Here is a 15,738-nt window from a genome sequence, read left to right as displayed (position 1 = left end):
CTACCCCCACCCCATCTCCCCATCCCCATTCCTTATCCCCCCATCCCCACCCCCCATCCCCCTCCCCATCCTGCGCTTGGGAGCCAGAGCGCAGACGCGATCGCTAACTCCGCTGTCGCTGAGTTAATGCTGTGAAATGCCGGGTACTGGGGCTGCGGGCGGCCCACCCAATGGGTGGACCCTGGGCCCTCTCTCAGCTCAGCGGTGGGCACTTCCCCGGGAGGGGGGCGCTTTAGAATGTGACTGGGATGATACGCTTAGGGCCCTCTTGCAATTTCCAACGAGCTAGAAGTCCCATTCTCTCTGGCGCCCTGTTTTCAGTCCAACTGTGAATTAGGACAGTCAGGCCCCCTTAGTCCTGGCAAGGCAGCATCGTAAAGGAACAAGTCTCTCCCAGTTCCGGTTTGGCCACTTGCAAACCTTGTGACCCCAGGCAAATAATTTAGACACTCTCGACTTAGGTTGCTCTATCTGTAAAACAGGAATACCACTGCCTTGCAAGTTTGCTTAAAAGATACGCACAATAGGAGCTAGCTATTGTGAAAGTAGGTGCTGCAGGGTCAAATACTTTAGATATTTTCTGTAAGTCACTAATGTTAAAGTTTTGGTCATTGTTTTGATAAATGTTAACTGGCAGCTTCTGAGTATTATCTGATGGAGCCGCCTTTTCAAAAATGCGAACTTTAGCTGAAGGCCTTTTGTATATAATAAGGGGTTGTAATAAGGGCTGTGAACAAATGATCGAGACCTAGTACTTTTTCTCCATGATTTAAGGGAGGGATACATTTGAAAAGACTTATAAATACAGCAGATTTAAGTGATACAGAAAAAGTATACCATATGCTATGCAGCTCAGAGGAAGGGGTGATTTCTGGATTAGAAAAGGAAACTCATTGACGGCCTCTTGCAGGCCTTTTGCCAACTCAAAATGCCTTAGAGGGAACTTGAACCCACCTTTCTTAGACCTGCTCTTATCTTGTGTGTGGTATTTCCTATTTTAGTTAATGACTTCACTACCCACTCATTTGCCAAATCCTTGGGAGTCATCTCCAACTCCTCCATGTTCTTTCTTTCCTCCATGTAATCAAGCATCAAGTTCTGCTAAATTTATCTCCTGAATTTTGTTAAAATCCTTCCCCCTCTCACCTCATGCCTGCAATCATGTCATCTTTTGCTTGAATTCTTACCAGCGTTCTAACTTATCTCTCTACCTCCAATATCTCCTCTTAGTTGTCTAACACAAGTATGTTACCATCCTTTGTACCCTCTCATTCAGCGTCTCCCTACCTGGAATGAATTTCCATCTTGTGTTTTAAGAACTCCTACTCATCCTACAAGATGCAGCTCAAACATTACCTCCTCTGAAAGGTCTTCTACAGTATCCCTAGGAAAAGTTAGACTCTACTAACCCTCTATGGATACCTCTGTTAGCGCATTTATCAAACACTGCTGTGTAATTATTGCTGAGGTCTGGACAGGACCTGGGTCTGGTCTGTTTTTGTATCGACAGGGCTTTGGCACTCATAAAGAATTAATTTTGATGGGGTGGAGGACATATTCACTAAATCACAACTTTTGAGTTGGACTTTAAGCAGAAACTATTCTTACTTGGTAAGTTGCGTATAAGGTGGTATAACACCTTTCCCTATCGTTGGGTGACAGGTCACACTAAGTCATTATAAACAAGTGGTTCACAAATATGAAACACCAGAGAAGAATAATAAAAATGTTAAACATTTTAAATTTGCCTGATCTTTTTTTACTCTTAAATAATAATGGTGATGGAGGAAAGAATAGAAAATCTAAAGGAGGCATCACAAGACTAAAACCTGACTCACAAAATGCCAAGAGCTGGAGGTGGGGGTAGAGGGGATTAATGTAACATTAATCCAGTTATGGAAATCAAGATCCTTAGGCTCCAGTACCTTATCATGGGGCATAAGACCCAAGCAGGTACCAGACTGCTGTAGGGGGTATCAGGAACATAGACCTGAAGGAGAAGATACGGAGATTGGGCCCATTGTGGAATCTCTGTGTACCTCTGGTCTCCAAAATCAGCAGCAAACAGGCCACTCCACATAGGAGTGACCCCTCCCAAAGAGAAGAGGACTATATTAGTGCAGTCTCCGCACTGGCACGGAGCAGCAGCCCTTTTGCCCACCTGTGACTATGCAGGTGCTTCTATTCGCCAGCTCTCTGTCCCCCTGCAGGGCAGCAGCTTGCTGCCTGCCCGTGACCTGTACCATGCCGGGCTTCTCTTCACTGATCTCCCACAGCGGAGGCAGCTCTCCTCAAAGCCGCCCGCCTGCAAGCATGCAGGCCTTTCTTAGCAAACCTGTTCCTTTGGGGCAGCTCTTCCTGCCCGCTTGTGTTTATGCAAGTGTCCTTTATTCTTCTGTTCCCTTTTCCTAATAAACCTGTTCTTTAAATATAACCAATGTCTCTGTCTCATGGAGAAACTCATCTGGGAAACTCGCAGCCTGCTGCTGAAAGGGGAGCTCTGGCGAAACCTTTCCCAGAGTGAACTCAAGGATCCTGCACTTCAAACCCACTAACTCCAAAATCTACATCAACAGGACACTTCACTAGATCCTTCTGTAATAATTTATAAAGAGTTTAAGCCATGCCCTAGTTTCTTTTTGCAATATTTAGCCAAACCCCAGAAGTTTAAACTGCCTATAAACATACTAGAGTGAAGGACTCTTCCTTGTTTTGAAGGCCAACTCTTTCTGTGACAACATGGTGTGGTTTATGGATATATAGTCGTTTGGTAAGTGCATGAAAACATGAACAAGAAGGATGAAATGCCACAACCTCAGTATGCTGGTTATCTCTGGAGAGGGAGGTAGGGGAATGGGATCGAGGAATCAGGATCATCTGATTTATATTATAATTTTTTTAAAAAAAAGAGCTGAAGGGCCTCCCTGGTGGTGCAGGGGTTAAAGACAGGGCTATCAAGATACTGCCAGCCACTACAGTAGAGTTCTATCCACAGCTACAGAGCAACCCACATGTCGCAGCAGACCTCTCTTGCCTTGCCAGCTGCTCCCCTCAGCAGTGTATTTCAGTGGATCTGCCTGTTCAGCTCCCTACTCTGTCTGGTGAATCCTCTCACCCACCCACCCCCGATCTCTGGCTTACACTCCAGTTCTTGTATGCATAAATAAAACTTTAAAAAAAAAGCTGAAGCATATGATATGAACATCTTAAAAATCTGGATGTTGTTATTATGCTTCTCTTTATGTTTGAATTACTTTATTAAAATAAATTTTTAGAAGAAAACAGCTGTAGACCAGGAGTCAGGAAAACTGCAGGTTAGACTGAGTTCCACTATTACTTTAGTTTTCCTGTTGTAAGAAAGGCGGGGGAGGGGAGGAAGCTGGTCTGTAGAAATGATCTAAGCCTTTCTAATTCTACTAAAATGTGATTTTAGCAGATTAGTCATATATAAAATTCTCTTTATGTGCTTATTGTGACAAAAGAGTTTCATATTAGAGGCTGGTTTTATAATAACAGCTTGTTAAAAAGGATAGTGGCTCTAGGTGTGACTTTTAAATTCACAGTGTATGTTAATTTTAATCTCTTAGCAAAGGTACTCAAGGTACTGTGGATACTGCTCATTAACATTCAAAGCACTAAAATTTTATGACCGTTGTTGGTGAGCAATCCTTGCCGGACTGTGACACTGCGATTGCACCTGTCCTCTTTTCTCCTGTGAGCCAGAGAGGCTGCCTGCTCTCATGCAGCAGTTATAGCACAAAAAGATTTTGCCTCTTTTTATCCCATTTGATCCTCTGTATAATACTGTGAACTGTGGAGCAGAGCATCTTGGTATTTGACAGAGTTCCAAGGTAAACATGACACTCACACTTACTGGAAATGAAAATACAGGAGCCAGCATTTCACTTTATAGTCAAAGGGGAAAGATCTGAAGTGACCCGATTTCTAAACAACTTCCTAAGGGCACAATTTCTGGGTTAACTTGTCATCGCATGGTGTTCCTTAGCTGGAAGTCACAGTTCTTTTTCTTTGCTAGAGTTTTTTTTTTATTGTTCTTATCCTTACGTAGATGTAATGTCTACATAATAGACATCCTTATGTATTCTTGTGTAGTCTCATAGAAAAGAGTTTTGGAATAGAGCACTCAAGCTGACTGAAAATGGGCTTTATAGTAGAACAGAGTCCGCCTGCCAAAGTCATGACATACGAAGTTTCTTTGCCTCTCTTTTAGCTACCTGAACTCATTGTTCCTTGTTTTTGTTTTCGGTCCCTTTATTCTCCCCTCATGACTAGCCCAACCCATCCCTACAAAGTCGCCTTTCCTTTCACTAAACTTTAATAATTCATCTTAATATTAGCTAACCAACACTAAACTACATTAACCAGCTTCATTTTAATAGAACTGAGAAAGAACTGATGGTATAAGTGTCATACATGAGAGAGGCCCTGAGAGAAAAATTCAGATGAGGTGATTCCCTCCACCCCCACACAACATTTTCAATAGCCTCCTTTTCTTCTGTATTATGGTGCATCTTTTTTAAAAATATTTTATTTTATATAATTCTTAAATCATTTTTCATTTTTGCACAATGTATGCATTTTCATTTTGGTTATATTCCCCATACAATTGCACCCCCCCCTTATTTTGACGCTAATCCCTCCTCTCCCCAGGCCTCCCCACTGCGGCCTACCCATCCCGGTAGTGTGGGATTATGGTGCATCTTATACATTCTTATTACTACTTACACATTCCTTGCACAGGCTCTCATCAGCTACTAGATTACTTCAGCCAATTCATAATGAGTATTTCTGCTTCCCAATTTTAAACTCGCCCTGGCCTTGGTTCCTAAGGTGATCTGTTTTTCAGTGCCTTTCCTTAGTTTAGGCTGAAGTCTAAGATTGCATGGTGTAAGGTTTTCTGTTTTGGCCTCATCACATTATAACTCTTCCCTGGTCCATATTTTGGGTTTCAGCATTGTTAAACTATTTCCAGTTGCATAAACACTCCACATTATTTCAAGCTCAGTCTTTTATTAGCTCCTTATTCACGTAGATACTTGTTACCCAAACCTTAAAGTTTAATTCAAGTGTCTCCTCTTTAACAAAGCCTTTCCTGTCAAAGATAAACAGCTGGGACTACATCAAATTGAAGAGCTTCTGTACAGCAAAAGAGACAATAACCAAAACAAAGAGAAACCCCACCTACTGCGAGAAAATTTTTGCACACAACACTAATGATAAAGGGTTCATCACAAAAAAATACAAAGAGCTGAGGAGACTCAACAAAAACAAAGTAAATAATCCAGTCAAAAAATGGGCAGAAGAGCTAAAAAGGAACTTCTCCAAAGAGGAAATGCAAATGGCTAACAGGCATATGAAAAAATGTTCAGCATCACTTGTAATCAGGGAAATGCAAATCAAAACTACGAGGAGATACCATCTTACGCCAGTGAGAATGGCACATATTAAAAAAACTAGCAACAACAAATGTTGGCGAAGTTGTGGAGAAAAAGGAACTCTCCTGCACTGCTGGTGGGAATGCAAAATGGTCCAGCCACTATGGAGAGCTGTGTGGAGATTCCTCAACCTACTAAAGATAGAGCTTCCATATGATCCAGCAATTCCACTCCTAGGTATTTACCCAAAGGACACAGAAGCATTAATTCCAAAGGGCACCTGCACCGCTATTTTTATAGCAGCACTATTCACAATAGCTAAGCAATGGAAACGACCCAAATGCCCAAAAATAGATGACTGGATCAAGAAGATGTGGGACATATACACCATGGAATATTACTCAGCAATCAAAAAAGATAAACTCATGCAATTTGCAGCAACATGAATGGAGCTGGAAGGGATCATGCTCAGCGAAGTTAGCCAGAAAGAAATAGAAAAATACCGGATGGTCTCACTCATAGCAGGAATCTAGAAAACCTAAATAAGGGACCAGGAAAAAGACTAATTATAATAAAGTAAAAATCAAAATCAACAGGCAATTATAAATCAGAGACACACTACGGGGGAGGGGGAGAAAGGGAAGAGGGAGTAGGGTCAAAACAAGGGGGGTGAGAATTGTATGGGGACTATAACCAAGATGAAAATGCATACATGTGCAAAAAAGAAAAATGATGTAAAAAAGGTATAAAATGAAAAAAAAAAGTAATAAAGCCTTTCCTGGCACCTTCAGGCTTGCATTGCCTTATGTTGAATCTGTTAAGTTTTTCAGCATACAAGTATGACCTGTCTTTGAATCTACAATGCTTTGCATATGAATGGTGCAATAAGTTATTTATAAAACAAATTGAACACCATATCAGTATTTACAAATGTTTATATAGTCACTTACCAAGTCCTCTTTACATGTATTAACTCAGTAACTGCTTATTTGGCCTATTTTTTTAAAAAAAACCACCCTAGTTGAGGCGGATTTAGAATCCTCTACTTTCAATAAGACTTTCAGCTATCTTTGCGCCCTGATTATAAGGGACCCTAGTCCTTGAATGACGCCAACAACAGTATTTATGAGGTGGGGAATCCACCCTCAGGGAGAGCTTCTTATGACACACACAATACATTTACTGAGAAGTTACAGGTTCAATATCTCATGGCTGATCCCTCTCTGATTAGTGTCTTGACCCATATTTCCTTGGATTAGAAGTAGGAGACTTTGGCTTAAATTTCTTGAGTTATAGATAATATATCAGACCCTATTTTCAGAAATGTCCTAATTATAAGTAACAGCTGCCTACTTCAAGAAAGAGTACAATAGAACAGAAAGTCATTGGATCATATTGGAAAGTACATAAATAGATTTTAATCCTGGTTAAATTAGGTATCTGCAGCTTTAAGTAAATTACTTGACAACTCTTCTTAGGTTTTTCTTTTTTTTTTTTCCGTTTAACCACAAGCCAATCTTATTTAATGAATCTTATTTGAAACATTCTATGGGGCCTCCCTGGTGATGCAAGGGGTTAAGATACAATAGATGATGCTGTCCGAGGCCTCTGCAGCATGAATTCGATCCCCCGGCCAGCCAGGGAGCTACCCACATGGCGCAGCAGACCTCTCCTAACTCGCCTGCTGCTCCCCTCAGCAGTGTACTTCAGTCAATCTGCCTGTTCTGTTCCCCCACTCTGTCCCTGGTGAATCTTCTCACCCCCCACACCTCTGGCCTGTACCCCAGTTCTTGTATGCATAAATAAATAAATCTTAAAAAAAAAAGCACTCTATCTGCCATTCATGATCTGAATTTTTTAAAAGATTTATTTATTTATACTTACAAGAACTGGGGTACAGGTCAAAGATGTGGGGGTGTAAGAGGATCCACCAGAGACAGAGTGGGGAACAGAAGAGGCAAATCAACTGAAATACACTGCTGAGGGGAGCAGCGGGTGAGACAGGAGAGGTCTGCTGCACCATGTGGGTAGCTCCCTGGCCAGGGATCGAACTTGTGCTGCAGTGGCTGTGGACAGCTTCATAGGTTGCGTCTTAACTCCTTGTGCCACCACGGAGGCCCTAAGATACTATTTTTAATCAAAGAAAGGGTTTTTGGATATCATATAACATTCTTAATGTACCGGATACTTTCTTGAATTATTTTGCCAGTGATGCTAATGCCTTTATGCATTGAATCATTTGCACTCATTCCACCAGTTTTTCTATCAATAATTTTGAGTGAATTTGAAGGCTACAATCTGAGGCTGTCAAATAAAGCACAGCTGACTAGCTTAAGCAGAAACCTAGCCCATGACTTACAACTAATTTGTCTAATCATTTGGACTAGGAAAGTAAGCATAGACTTGGTATCATCAGGAATACAAAATTCCAGATTGAATTTTTGGGCCCCAAATTTCATGAAATATCAATATGTTAAATAAACCTTCATCTCTGCCTCCTTCCCTTAAAACAATTACATAAATCTGCAATGGACTTAGCAGTAATATATATGGCAGTGAGGGGTATTTAGTCGTTTGTAAGCTCAATGTGAGTCAACAGTGTGTTGTGGCTGCCACAAAAGCTGTTTTAGTCTTAGGTTGTATTATGAGATGTATAGTATCCAGAACACAAGGGCGGTGACTGTTCCCATCTGCTCTATGCTGACAAACACATACCTGAAATTTATCTGGCTCTGGGGTAGATATAAGGCATATTGATCATCTTGAATATATCCAACAAAGCAAAGCAAACGAACTTAGGAAGGATACTATCACCTTATTTAGATATCAGAAGGGGGCTGCGTATAAGAGGTTTATGTTTGTGTCACATGATCCTAAGGAGAGGAGCTGGAGTCACTGGATGGAAACTCATGGAGGCATATTTCATCCCCAAACATTTCTTTTCAACAGGTGATTCAAAGGTGAATCCTCAGGAAGTGAGTCCTCAGTCATTCATGGTGTTCAAGGACAGTCTAGATGACCACTTGGTGGGAGTATTGCAGAAGAAACCAATCATCAGATAGGTAGTTGAACCAGGTAGTCCATTATCTGTGTAAATTGATTTAACATGGACCAAGAAACCTTAGGAATATCAAATCCAAAGAACCATAAAGAGACCATAGGTTAATACAGAAGAGGCAGTTTGTTATCTGAAGAAGTGAAAGTCAAAAAGTGGGATTTTACTGGAGAACCAGGTAATGGGAAGATCATATTATTTTCAGTAGCAGCAGCAGCAGCAGCAGCATTGTATGGGCTTTATTTGGATTGATTTGGTTGGTTTTAAAGTAATAGGACCCATTTTATTGCTAGTGTATATGGACCTAAATAATGGTGACTGTAATAGTCCCAGAACAGAGACTGAAACAACTGTCTTGTGGTTGTAAAGAGCAATTTCAATTTGGAAGTGGTTGTATTTGGTGCTCAATTAGGGGGAAAAAAAAATCACTGTATGGGGGGATGGAGAGACCCAGTTAGGACACAGGTATATACAACCTGGGGGTGAAAGAAGTACAGAGAAATCATTAGATATTTGTTAAAAGGCCAAATAGATTTGTGTACTGTACTTACTGTCTCTAGATAATTAGCACCTCAAAATCCTTAACGCTGAAACAAAGTAGCTTTTGTACTCCAGGGTGCTCTCTGTGTGCTAATGATCCACCCTGGAGGGCTTGCAGTACTATAATAACCTAACAGATTCTCTGCCCCACCGCCAACCACCTTACCACTAGCAAGTCCTGTCCTTATTCCCAGGATCCTGCTTCAGATATCAATCTTGCCGCAAACCCTCTCTAAAGCGGTGCCCTAAACTAATAATTTGCCTGCCATGTTTGAGGCATTAGCCTTCTTACACTCCAGTTTAGAAACTGGATATATGTTTAATTTCCTTAAATACAAGCCTCTATCTGACACCCTAGTGTTCCATCCCCTTTTCAACCCAATGCCATCAAATACTTGAATGTGAATTTTGAGTTTCACTTTGGTCTCTGGGCTCTGCTAGCTCTTGCCCAGATGCTAGCACAGACTACATCCCATACTGCCACTGCCAAATACCAGGGCTCCAAAAACTCACCCTTGGGTCTCTGTGGGTGCTTCAACTCTCTAAGAATCAGGCACCCCCTTCATCATTAAGAGCATTTTTTTTAAGATTTATTTATTTATTTTATACAAGCACTGGGTACGGTCAGAAGTGCAGGAGGGTGAGAGAATCCACCAGAGCCAGAGCGGGGAGCAGAACAAGCAGACTGATGAAATACACTGCTGAGGGGAGCAGCGGGAGCGGCAGGAGAGGTCTGCGTGCCATGTGGGGCCCTTGCCAGCCGGGGATTGAACAGGCGCTGCAGAAGCTGCAGACAGCTTCACAGCCCAGCGCTCAACCGCTGCGCCACCGGCGAGGCCCAAGAGGCTTCTTTTAAGTCCTAAATTTCTCTCTAATCCAAGGACATTAGTCTGACCATGCTGTCTACACCTGGGGTGCTAAAGTGACATTGGCCTGTATCCAGAGCAATCTACAGAAAGCCTTCTTCTGCCTCAGACCCTATGGTCACTAGCCAACACTAGCTTCCTGGACTTGGTACTGCGCATTCTGCTGGACTTCCAGGTTGTGCTTCTGGGATCCTCAGCCCCATCTTTACTAACTTGACTGGGTGCTTTTCCTGTCCAGAAAACTCCTGCTGAAGAGTTAGTGTTAGCAGTCAGCACGCTGCACCACTTGTTTCAGAAGGTCTTCTAGCCATATAACATTTGTTCTCCACTGGTTAGTTGTATAAACATTTGTTGAATGAGCCTGACGTTGTGTCAGGCACTGGGATTGAACATGAATAAGTCATATGGTCATATGGTGCTTGTTCTCATAATGATGATAATAATGGCTCCTTTTTTTTTTTGAGCACTTGTTGCAGTGTAGCCAGTCTGTTTGGAACATCAGTGAAGGCTTACACTATGTGTAAGGCCTTGCTATGTGCGAGGCCTTAAAGTGACCGACTTTACAGGGAATGGGAGGAGCATGGTGCAGGGGTAAAAAGACAAGCTAGGTAGTTTGTGTTATGTACATAAGGTTTCAGACATAGCACATGGCTAGTGCTTAATAAACAGTAGCTGTGTTTACAATGTTAGATGATAACATTACCAAAAGTGCCACACAGGTCCAGAGGTAGGAGAACAAACATCAGAGCCAGAAGGATGTGTGGAGGACACAGGAAGGTCAGTCTAGGAGAAGGAAAAGAAGGACTGCAAGCAGAAAAAGATGGTTGTTGCAGTGTAGCCAGTCTGTTTGGAACATCAGTGAAGGCTTACACTGCTCCAGTGTTAGGAAAGCATGTTTAAAGAGTTCTAGAGACACGTGTGCTAAAGAAAAACTCCAACCATGAAACCTTTCACCATATTCACAGGAGAAAATGATTGCATGAAATTGTAAAACCAAACAAAACCCGGAAGGATAAAGCAAGCTTGAAAATTATCCCATTAAAGGAAGGAAGATTGCACACTGCTTAGTCACCTAAAAAGAGAGAGTAGACCTTACAAAATGAGGGATGATTACATCACTTAAGTGAGCATTGATCAATGTGTTTGGCAGGACAAGTAGAAATGTTTTTCTCTTAAATAATTCAAGCCAACACACTCCCAACCCAGTTTCGGGTAGTATCAGTGTCTGCTATATATAAATGTATATGGTGGGCCAGTGGTGAATGAGTAGAATTTAAAAAAAAAAAATAAGTAAAACTTGCTGTCTGTGTTAAACTGAGTGTGCAGGAATAAAGCCCTGATGGCAAATACATAATAGCCCTCAGTTAACGTGTTATGTAAGGAAAGGAAGTGCTATTTGCTTGTTGACCTGGATTATAAGATTCTTAAATCATATAATACTATAATCAGAGAAAATCAGACCTGATGATTTAAAGACATTTCTAGTTCTAATATTCTGTACTTCTGTAAGGTAGACTTAAGTCCAAACCTATGACAAATTTCCATCACTGGTTGTTCTTATGTGCCTCAATATTTTGATGAATTAATTGGTTACAGAAAGTGGTGGGAAACAAAAATTAAAAAGTATTTAAGTTATGGCTATATGAGATAGGATTATTTAGTAGTCACACCATTTAATTAATAACTTCATCCATTGTGGAGCAGTGTTATTTTAGCAAAGGTACTGTGGTACAAACCCAAGGGACAGGAGCTGCCAAAAGTTAGTGACATAGGCATCTAAAGCACCTCCTGACACACAATGCTGACCTCACCTGTGCCCCTGCCTCACAGCCAGCAATGGAAGTGTGTCTTAAAAGGCCAGCACATGATGGGATGGAAAAACCATGCTAGGCAAAGAACTTGCAACAAGATCAGGACTGAAATACCTTAGTGGGTGATTAAGCTTGAGAAGGACAGTTTTGCGATGGCTGTGATGAACAGTATTGTCCCATTTTAGATGAAGATAGTTGATGAGTCAGAAAACCAGATGAAAGAAGCTGGAGTTATTGTTGATTACCATAGTTGTGCTTTTTTCTTTGAATACTGGTTTCATATGGTTTTTGTGCTAAAAAGAGGTAACAGTGGGTTGTAAAAAAGGCCTGAAATGAGTTATAACGAGAAGAAACTAAAAGACAATATTTAGTGAGAAATTTATTTCAAGTTCTTTATGAAGAACATAGCATCCTATAAGGAAGAAATACTGCATCAGCTGTCCAACAATGAACCAGACCTAGAGGATACTGTTAATCAGATCTGAAAATGGATTGAGCAATGGGTCAAAGACCGTAGTTCTTGACTTACAAGATGAATCACTTTATAATCACTCTTGATATTGTTCTACCATATCATAGGAATTATCAGTAAAATTTTTCTTTTTAAAATTGTGCTGCAGGACTGGTATGTAGATAATACAAACAAAGGTTTATGTTTGAGTTTTTACTCTCCACAAGAAATCTAAGCAACCTGAAATATTACATATTGAGAGTAAAAACTGTCATTTAATGCTTTAATTGCTAAAGAATAAATAAATCTGTCCTCCCTCAAAAGACAACATGGTGCAATCACAAAATCACATTTTTAAAGTCCCAACTCCACTATGTTTTAGTTTTATAACCCTGAGCAGGTTTCTTCACTTTTCTGAATCTTCTTTTACTTTTTGGTAGCTTAAGATGGTTATACTTGATGGCTGATTTGAGGGGTAAATAAAAGCAGGCCTGTGAAATAATTGCGGTACAATGCCCAGCTCTTAGGAGGGGCACCCCTTCCTCACAGAATTGTGGCCATTTCTCAGAATATTTTGGAAAGCCTCTTTTGAAGCTACTTACTGCATCTGTGGCATAACCTCTGGAATAACCTTAGTGTTGATTCTGAAAACAATGTTTTCTTCTTTTTGAGGGTAGCTTTTATTTTTGAAGAAATAAGAAAATCTCATTCAGAATTAAGTTAGTGGGTGATCATGTTGGCGATGTTAACAAATAAAGTGTGACTGTAAAGTTTGGATTATATTTTTAAATTTTATTTAAAATATTTTAAATTTATTTTTGCATAGAAGAACTGGGATGATGGCCAGAGATGCAGGGGTGAGAGGACTCACCACAGATAGGGTGGGGAGCAGAACAGGTGGAGCTACTGAAATACACTGCCGAGGGGAGCAGCAGGTAAGACAGGAGAGGTCTGCTGCGCCATATGTGGGTTAGCAACTGGGGGAGGATTGAAGTCAGGGAGTAATGATAATAGCAGGCACAAAGACCCCTAGGCCACCAGGGAGGCCCCCAAGTTTGGATTATAGATGGACCCTGAATGTAACTCTGACAGAGAAGTTCCAGAAAAATGTTGAGCAAAACCCTAATTTTTGAGATCCATTTTGGGTAGTTCTTATATTTCAGACTTCAATATTGATACATAATAATCACATCTTATTTCTGTGGAAAGGATGATGCAAAATGGTATTGATAATAGTGATAAGCAGAATATGAAGAGAGAATAAAACTTGAAAATACATAGAAGCCATCCTACTGGCAGAGTTCATTCAACGCTTAAAATTTTTTTTATATACAGCTCAAACCTGGGTGCTAACAATTTTAAGTTTCATTTTTGAATCTTATTATATTAAGGCTTTTTATTGATATATTCTCCAAGGTCTACTTTGTCTTCAACTCTGTATGCCTTCAAGTGAATTTATTTTTCTCTTATAAACATCCTTCTTTTAGTTTCCCAAACTTAAAAAACTAAATGTGATATTTTTCTTACATTAAACCTATTATAATCATTTCTGCTTTAGAAATATCTTACATTCTGTCCTTTTTTCCAGTCTTACTGTGTTCACCATTATCACTAGATCTTGACCGGATCACTGTATCATTAATAGGGAGATTGTATTATCTAGGAAATTAATTCTCCAATTCTAGTGTTTTTAGATTATTACTTTAAAATTAATTTTCCTAATATAACACTACCATATTGTATATGTATTTGTTACAATACCTAAAAAATTGACTTATAAATAATTGCCTACGAGATAATAATTTGTGTACTTGTCTTTTTTGTTAAATTTTGAGAACTGTAGAGGCAGAAATTATTTATCTGTACCATTAATGTTTAGTATAGGGTTTTGCACAAAGCTGTGTGGTCTCCAGACAGTTATTTAACAAACCTGTGCCTCAATATCCTTATTTGTAAAATTAGGATAATAGCATCTAAAAGGATTGTTGCAGTAAAAGAATTTATATAGGGGCCTCCTTGGTGGTGCAAGGGGTTAAGGCACAGCACTATGAAGCTAGCTGCAGCACTTCAGCACGAGTTCGATCCCTGGCCCGGGAGCCACCGATATGGTGCAACAGACCTTTCCAGACTCGCCCACTGCTCCCCTCAGCAGTGCATTTCAGTCAGTTTGCCTGTTCTTTTCCCCATTCTGTCTCTGGTGAATCCCTTTACCACTCACACCTCTGGCCTATACCTCTGGCCTGTACCTCTGGCCTTATGCAAAATAAATAAATCTTAATAAATAAATAAATAAATAAATAAAGAAAGAAAGAAAGAAAGAATTTATATGTATTGCCCCCTGCCCAGCTCTGGAAGCCACAATGCCCAGATCCCAGCCCTGCCCAGCCTTAGGATGAGCTACAGGGCTACTTCTGGCCAGGCCCCACATGCTGCCCAGCCAGGGACACTGTGACACCTGGCTGAACTCCCAGCATCACACCAAACCCCATAAGGCCATGACTGCTGTGCCCACCAACCAGTAAATGCCCAGAGTGGAAGAGGAGGATCCTCACACAACAAAACCCTTAACTGCAGCAGAACAAATTGAAAGCAAACCATGGAGAAAAAAATATACAAATAAATGGCCAAGCAAGTCCCCTGGGGAAGAATACACTACAAAGAGAAAACAAATCTTGAGAACCAAGTCACGAAGACATGGAAGAACTTTTCTTCCTATCAGATACAGAATTAATAACTACCATAATTAAGAAAATCAAAGAATTGAAACAATACCAAGAAAACGCAAACAGTTTAGAGATATGCAAGAAAACTCAGGAAAGCAAATGAATGTTATGAGAAACACAATCAATAACCAAAATATTGAAATTGAAATAAGAATTTCAAAAGAAAATAATAGAAATGCAAAGAGTAGAAAGATCAATGGAAGAGATGAAAAGTTCTGGCGAAAGCCAAAGAAGTAGAATAAACCAAATGGAAGAATGAATCAGTGAACTCAAAGATGCAAATGGGAAAAGATTCAAAATAGAAAAAGAAAAAGAGTCACAAAGAAAAATATGGAAGAAACACTTTGAGAGTTGTCTGACACCACGAGGAAAGGGAATGTAAGAATCCTAGTTTCCCCAGGAGAAGAGGGAGAGAAGGGAACTGAAAAACTATTTAAAGAACGAATGGAAGGAAACTTTCCAAACTTTAAGAGGAAAGTGAACATGTAAATGCAGGAAGCCAAAAAACAACAATACCCAAACAATCCAAACAACCTAAACAAAAAGAATACTACAGCATGGCATGTAATAGTAAAACTTCCAAAAGTCCAAGGCAAAGGAAAAATAATGAAGCTGACAAGAGGGAGGAAACAACCTATAAAAGAACCCCATTTAGACTAATATCAGACTTCTCTGAAGAAACACTATGGGCAAAAAGAATGGAGGGACATACTAAAACTGAAGCAGGGCCCTTGAAGCAGGGCCCCTAAATTATCAAACCAACTCTGCTGGGGTGGGCGGCATCAAGTGCCGTTTGCTTTCAGACAGGGCCCTTGGAACCCCCACCCTAGTTCTTGCCTCAATAAAATTGGTCCATTCTTGAGCCCATTCCCAGTATCCTGATATAAAAAGGAAAA

At 40.4% G+C, this 15,738-nt stretch overlaps 1 pseudogene; it reads left to right on the top strand.

Annotated features, from left to right (window-relative positions):
• The first annotated feature begins 11,693 nt into the window (after nt 1–11,693).
• LOC119234489 (adenylate kinase isoenzyme 6-like) lies at nt 11,694–12,192 on the top strand (annotated as a pseudogene).
• The last annotated feature ends 3,546 nt before the right edge of the window (nt 12,193–15,738 follow it).

Source organism: Talpa occidentalis, unplaced genomic scaffold (genome assembly GCF_014898055.3).
Source record: "Talpa occidentalis isolate TD23 unplaced genomic scaffold, MPIMG_talOcc4v2.1 talOcc4.8, whole genome shotgun sequence".
NCBI lineage: Eukaryota > Metazoa > Chordata > Mammalia > Eulipotyphla > Talpidae > Talpa > Talpa occidentalis.
This window is presented reverse-complemented; position numbering and strand designations above follow the sequence as displayed.